Raw genomic sequence first — 7,641 nt, 5'->3', positions numbered from 1 at the left:
TGAAAATAGACTCAACAAGATTTAATTCCATATATCATTCACCCTCTAATTCATTTTATACCATCCTAGGTGATTTTTCAAAGTCACGTCACAGTGCTACCTGAATTCTGTTTCTTTGCAAAATTCTATCCTTTCATGATTTTCATGTATAATTTATCACCTAGACTTTCATAACAACAAACACCTTCATACTTAACCATTTTAATGATCATACATCATCAAATGCTTACACATCATTCATTAGCAAATTCATAGTCACAAACATACAAAATAACTAAATCCCTATACATGCCATAACTCAAACGTGTTTCGACATAAAATACCGAGCAGTTGTGGTTGATAGTGTGGACGATCTCCGACTTCTTTAGGATCCTCGAAGTAGCTTTGCAATACTATAAGAGAAACAGAAATAAAAGAAGTAAGCATAAAGCTTAGTAAGTTTACTAGCAAATAAATAACAATATTTAACTTAAATAATTAAACTCAATGTCTATATCTCTAGTTTACTCTTTAGTTAATCTCATACTCGTTCTCTTACTTGTTTACTTAGAATACTTGTGTGCATAACTTACTCAACTCTTGCTGCATCGTTGAACATCAATTGATAGTATAATAAGTTCTTAAGTCTTACAACTTACCTGAGCTTGCCATTTATGCTTTAAACTGAACTTTCATGAACATGATTCGCTTACAAGCCCGTTGAGCTACATTGGAATAATAAGGATACTCGGTCTCTTCTCGATAATAACATGCCAAAGTCATGTCCTGCACATGGTCTTACATAGGATGTTCTCATGTTGGTGCCCATGCCATGTCCTGACATGGTCTTATAGGGACCTCTCATCTCGGTGCCAACGCCATGTCCCAGACATGGTCTTACATGGGACCTCTCGTCTTGGTGCCAACGCCATATCCCAGACATGGTCTTACATGGGACCTCTCGTCTCGGTGCCCATGCCATGTCCCAGACATGGTCTTACAGGGGACCTCTCATGATCTCAAGGATGCCAATGCCATGTCCCAGACATGGTCTTACATGGGATCTCTTTACCCAAATGTCATGACATTTGTATCCAATACTATCCTTATGTATCAACGGGACTTTTTAATTTTTATTCTCTATCATATCATGCTTGGGTCATTATCAAATAAATTCATGAAATAAATATATAATTTCTGGAAAGTAACAACATTAATAATAATTATTAAAATATTGTATTTATTTACCGTAAACTTACATCGGTATCAAATATAGTCCAATTCACCAACTTAATCTTCAACTTTATTCTTCCCTTTGTCTAATCTTGAGTTTCGTTCTTCTTGATCTAATATAGAAAATTTAACTTATTTAATACTCACATTCATCAAAACAGCCCTCGACTCTAACTTTTCAAAATTACGATTTTGCCCCTAAACTTTTACATAATTACATTTTTGCCCCAAGGCTCGGAAATTAAACTTCATCTCTTATTCTTATGTTTTAATATATGCTGAACATTTTTCCCTTCTATGGAAACATCAAATTCCCACTCTAACATGTACTTATGAACATTAGGTATTTTTACCGATTTTGTCGTTTTACTCGTTTTCACTTAAAATCGCTTAGTAAAAGTTGTTTAACATAATTTATAACTTCATATTCTATCACAAAACATCAAAATAAACACTTTTCACCTATGGGTATTTTTCCAAATATAAACCCTAGGTTAAATTATTGCTAAAATAAGCTAAATTAAGCTACCGGGATCTCAAAAACGTAAAGAACATTAAAAACGGGGCTTGGGATCACTTACTATGGAGCTTGGAAGCTTGAAACCCCTAACTATGGCTTCCCCCTTACTGATTTCGTCCGAATGAAGAAGATGATGATTTTTGCCATCTATTTCCCTTTTAATTATTTTTATTACTAGATTACCAAATTGCCCCTAACTTAAAAATTTGCTATTTCACTTATCTCATGTTCATTTTTGTCTACCAACTTAACCAATGGTCTAATTACCATATAAGTACCTCCAATTTAAAGTTTCATAACAATTGGACACCTCTAACATGTAGAACTCAACTTTTGCACTTTTTACAATTTAGTCCTTTTGACTAAATTGAGTGCCCAAACGTCGAAATTTGTGAACGACATTTTCACGAAATCATTTTGTGAAATTGTAGACCATAAAAATATAAGAAAAATAAAATTTTTCTCATCGGATTTGTGGTCCCGAAACCACTGTTCCGATAACCTTAAATTTGGGCCATTACAATTCTCCCCCCTTTTTAGGATTTTCGTCCTCGAAAATCTTACCAGTAAAGAGGTTTGGGTACTGTTTTCTTGTTGCCTTTTCCGGTTCCCATGTCGCTTCCTTAATCCCGTGCTTTTGCCATAACACTTTCACCAAATTTATCTTTTTGTTTCTAAGCTCCTTTGTTTCCCGTGCTAATATCTTAACTGGTTCTTCATTATAAGTCATATCGGGTTGAATCTCCACTTCTGTCGGAGTAATAACATCTAAAGGATCGGATCGATACCGTCATAGCATAGATACATGAAAAACATTATGAATTCTATCGAGTTCCGGTGGTAAAGCCAATCGATAAACAACCGGTCCAATTCTTTCTATGATTTCATATGGCCCGATAAATCTTGGACTCAATTTACCCGTTCGACCGAACCGAAGAACTTTCTTCCAAGGAGACACTTTTAAGAATACTTTATCACCCACCTGAAATTCAATCTCTTTTCGTTTAAGATCAGCATATGACTTCTGACGATCGGAAGCTGCTTTTAGACTATCTCGAATCAGCCTTACTTTTTCTTCTGTTTCCCGGATCAAATCAACCCTGGGTATCTTCTTTTCACTGAGCTCTGTCCAATATAATGGTGTTCTACATTTTCTACCATACAAAGCTTCATATGGAGCCATTTTAATACTGGACTGATAACTGTTATTGTAAGCAAATTCAATCAAAGGTAGATACCTTTCCCAATTACCTTGAAACTCTAATACACAACATTGGAGCATATCTTCCAATACCTGAATTACAAGCTCAGATTGACCATCTGTCTGAGGATGAAATGCAGTACTGAAATGCAATTGAGTACCCAAAGCTTCTTGCAATTTGTCCCAGAAACGAGACGTAAATCGGGGATCTCTATCTGATATAATAGAGACAGGCACTCCATGTAGTCTGACAATTTCAGATATGTACAATTCAGCTAATTTATCTAAAGAATAATCCATACATACCGAGATAAAGTGCGCGGACTTTGTCAATCGGTCGACAATTACCCAAATGGCATCTTTCTTCCTCGGAGATAACGGTAACCCAGTTACAAAATCCATAGTAATTCTTTCCCATTTCCATTCCGGTACAGTGATTGGTTGAAGCAACCCCGAAGGTACCTGATGCTCAGCTTTAACCTGCTGACATATTAAACACCTTGATACAAACTCAGATATATCTCGTTTCATACCTGGCCACCAATACATCTTTTTCAGATCATTATACATTTTATTACTTCCCGGATGTACAGACATAGTACCACTTATGGGCCTCGTGTAGAATCTTCTATATAAGCTCGGAATCCTTTGGTATACATACTCTGCCTCTGAATTCGTGTAGAATCTTCTGTATAAGCTCGGAATCCTTTGGTATACATATCCGGATGTACAGACATAGTACCGCTATGGGCCTCGTGTAGAATCTTCTATATAAGCTCGGAATCCTTTGGTATACATACTCTGCCTCTGAATAATAAACAACCATCAGTCCCAATTTGAAATCTTGAATCATTACCGGACTCATAATATGCCCGTTTAGCCTGTAACTTCTCATCATTTATCTGAGCTTCACAAATTTGTTGACGGAATATCGATTTAGCTCTCATTTCAGCTATGATTGAACCATCATTGGCCAGTGACAACCGGGTATTCATAGCTCGTAAAGCAAACAGAGATTTTCGGCTCAAAGCATCAGCTACCACATTAGCCTTACCCGGATGGTAATCAATAACTAAATCATAATCCTTTATCAATTCAAGCCACCTGCGTTGTCTCAAATTCAAATCTTTCTGTGTCATCAAATATTTCAAGCTTTTGTGATCAGTATAAATATGACATTTCTCACCATATAAATAATGCCGCCATATTTTCAATGCGAATACAATAGCAGCTAATTCGAGATCATGTATCGGGTAATTTCTTTCATGTGGCTTAAGTTGTCTTGAAGCATAGGCTATTACTTTATCTTCTTGCATCAAGACACAACCCAAACCATTTAATGATGCATCACTATAAATAATAAATTCCTTACCCGATTCAGGCTGTAGCAACACAGGTGCTTCCGTCAACAATTTCTTCAATCAGTCAAACTTTGCTGGCATTTTTCTGTCCATTCAAATTTAACATCTTTCTGTAATAAACGGGTCATCGGAGAAACTATCATAGAAAACCCCTGTACAAATCTCCGATAATATCCAGCTAATCCCAAGAAACTTCTAACTTCAGATACATTCTTCGGTGGACTCCAATTGACAATGGCTGAAATTTTACTCGGATCAACCCTGATGCCTTCTGCAGATACAATATGTCCAAGAAAACCTACCTCTCGAAGCCAAAATTCACATTTACTGAATTTAGCATAAAGCTTCTTTTCACACAGAATTTGCAACACTATTCTCAAATGTTTTGCATGCTCATTTTCATCTCGAGAATAGACTAAAATATCATCAATGAAATCTACTACAAACCTGTCCAGATACGGTCTGAATATCCGGTTTATCAAATCCATGAATACTGCAGGTGCATTAGTCAACCCAAACAACATAACCAGAAACTCATAATGCCCATACCTGGTTCTGAAAGCTGTCTTTGGCACATCTGGCTCTTTTACCCCTAACTGGTAATAACCCGATCGGAGATCAATATTCGAAAATACTGTGGCACCTTTCAGCTGATCAAATAAGTCATCAATTTGAGGCAACGGGTACTTATTCTTTATGGTTACCTTATTGAGCTGCCGATAGTCGATACACAATCTCAAAGACCCATCTTTCTTTTTCACAAATGTAATCGGAGCACCCCAAGGTGAATGACTCGATTTAACAAAACCTCTCATCAACAAGTTCCATCAGAATCGTGTCTTTAACTCTTTTAATTCTGTAGTAGCCATACGATACGGAGCTATGGAAATTGGGGCAGTTCCCGGAATCAAATCTATAGAAAATTCCACTTCTCTTTCTGGTGGCAACCCTGGTAACTCTTCTGGAAACACATCAGAAAATTCACATACAACTGGCACTGCCTGTATCTTTGACTCAGATACCTTAGTATCCAACACATACGCCAAATAAACATCATACCCTTTTCTGACACACCTCCGAGCTGTCATAACTGAAATCATATCGGATAATCCTTCTGTCTGATCAGATTTAACCCGAAGTAATTCTTCATTCTGGCATTTCAACACAACATATTTTTGTCTACAGTTTACTACTGCATCATGTTGAGTTAACCAATCCATGCCCAATATCACATCAAACTCATCAAAAGGCAATAACATCAAGTCAACCGGGAAACAAATACCTTTTACCATCAGTGGACAATTTTTACAAACTTTATCCACTATCACAAACTGGCCCAGGGGGTTCGAGAATTTAACCATAAATTCAGTAGGTTCAACAGAAAATTTTTTAACAAATGCTAATTTTGTGCATATATATGAATGTGTAGAGCCAGGATCAATTAATGCAATAACAGTAGTATCATAGAGAGAAAATGTAACAGCAATTACATCAGGAGAGGACGCCTCTTCACGAGCTCGAATAGCATATGTTCTCGCAGGTGTTCTAACATCGGATCTAACTGCTGAATCTCTGGATGCACCCCTGTTATACGCTCCTACTCCTGGGTTTCTCTGCGGTCTTCCTCTGATAGGAGTATTTCCTGATCTCACACTCGTTATCTCTTCTCTTTTAGTTATTTTAGGACAATCTCGGATAAAGTGATCGGACGCTCCACATCTAAAACAAACATTTTCACCTGCTCTACACTCTCCGGGGTGGCGTCTCCCACATTGAGGACATTCCGGCCTAGGAGGTCGAGTACTGCTCGTACTTGCAACTGTAGTGGTTTGGGCTCTATAACCCTTGAATCTTCTACCCCTACTTCGGCCAGAATATCTATCTGGAAAATGTGATCCGCTAGAGAGCTCCCTAGACCTCTTAGATGTAGACTGAAATGATTTACTCATTTGCCTCTTCTTTGTATTCTGTGCTTCAGCTTCAGCTTTTCCTTTCTCTTTTTCTTTCAACAAATCTTCTACTTTACAAGCTCTCTCAACTAAAACAACAAACTCTCTAATTTCCAAGACACCCACTGCTAATCGAATATCATCATTAAGCCCTTCTTCAAATCTCTTGCACATGTTTACTTCAGTAGACACAAATTCCCAGGCATACCTGACAAATTCGCGTTCATATTCAGTCACAGACATTTTACCTTGTTTTAGCTCAAGAAACTCATTCCTTTTCTGATCTATAAATCTCTGGCTGATGTACTTCTTTTGGAACTCCTCCTGAAAGAAATCCCATGTAACCCTCTCACTTGGTACTACTGACATGAGGGTCTTCCACCAATGGTAAGCTGAATCTCAAAGAAGTGAAACAACACACTTCATACATTCTTCCAGAGTACAAGATAATTCTTCAAAAACCCTGATAGTATTCTCAAGCCAGAATTCTGCTTTTTCTGCATCATCATCTTTGGTAGCCCGAAATTCTTCAGCCCCTTGCTTCCTAATCTTATCAACAGGTGGTCTCTCCCTGATAAATATACCTGCAGCTGGGGAAACTACATGGGGAACCTGTGAATCTTGAGGGGGTGGAGGTCTTATAGCCGGATTCGTACGAACGAACTCGGCAAACCAATCAGTCATGGCTTGGAAGAAGGCTTCTCTAGCTCCTCCTCCCTGTCTATCTGATGCAGGTCTTTCACTAACATTAACATCTAGTGGCGCCATCCTTTCTGCGGAAGCAGGCGCATTACTTCCTACATCATCTGTACCAGCTCGTTCAGGATCCATAACTATAAAAGAAAACATTTTAAAATCGTCAGGAGTCGTCACACTATCAAAATATATAAGTATGGCATGTATAGGTAGACTCTTATTCATACTGCATATTTCCGAGAACCGACTAAACCTGCTCTGATACCAACAAAATGTAACACCCCTTACTCGAGACCGTTTCCGGAGTCGAGCACGAGGCATTACTTAACTTATCTTACTAATTCGGAGCATAAAATTTACTTTTGCAAATTATTTTCACTATTTATAGCAAAGCTATCCAATTGCGCAGCAGTCACTAAATTAATTATAACTTGAGCTACGGAACTCAAAATTTAACTCAGTAAATTTTCCTTGAAACTAGACTCATATATATTCCTACCATAAAATTTTTATAATTTTTGGCTTAACCAATTAGTACATTTTATTCGTTAAAGTCTCCCTTGTTTCACCAATCGACTGCCCTGACCTCTTGTCACTAAAAATAAAATTTTCTCACTGTAGGATTTTTATATGAAGTTCTTACTTGTTTCTAAAGAAAATAGACTCAATAAGGAATCTATACATATAAACTACATCTCATAA

The sequence above is a fragment of the Gossypium raimondii genome, chromosome 12 (assembly GCF_025698545.1).
Source record: "Gossypium raimondii isolate GPD5lz chromosome 12, ASM2569854v1, whole genome shotgun sequence".
Classification (NCBI taxonomy): domain Eukaryota; kingdom Viridiplantae; phylum Streptophyta; class Magnoliopsida; order Malvales; family Malvaceae; genus Gossypium; species Gossypium raimondii.
This window is presented reverse-complemented; position numbering follows the sequence as displayed.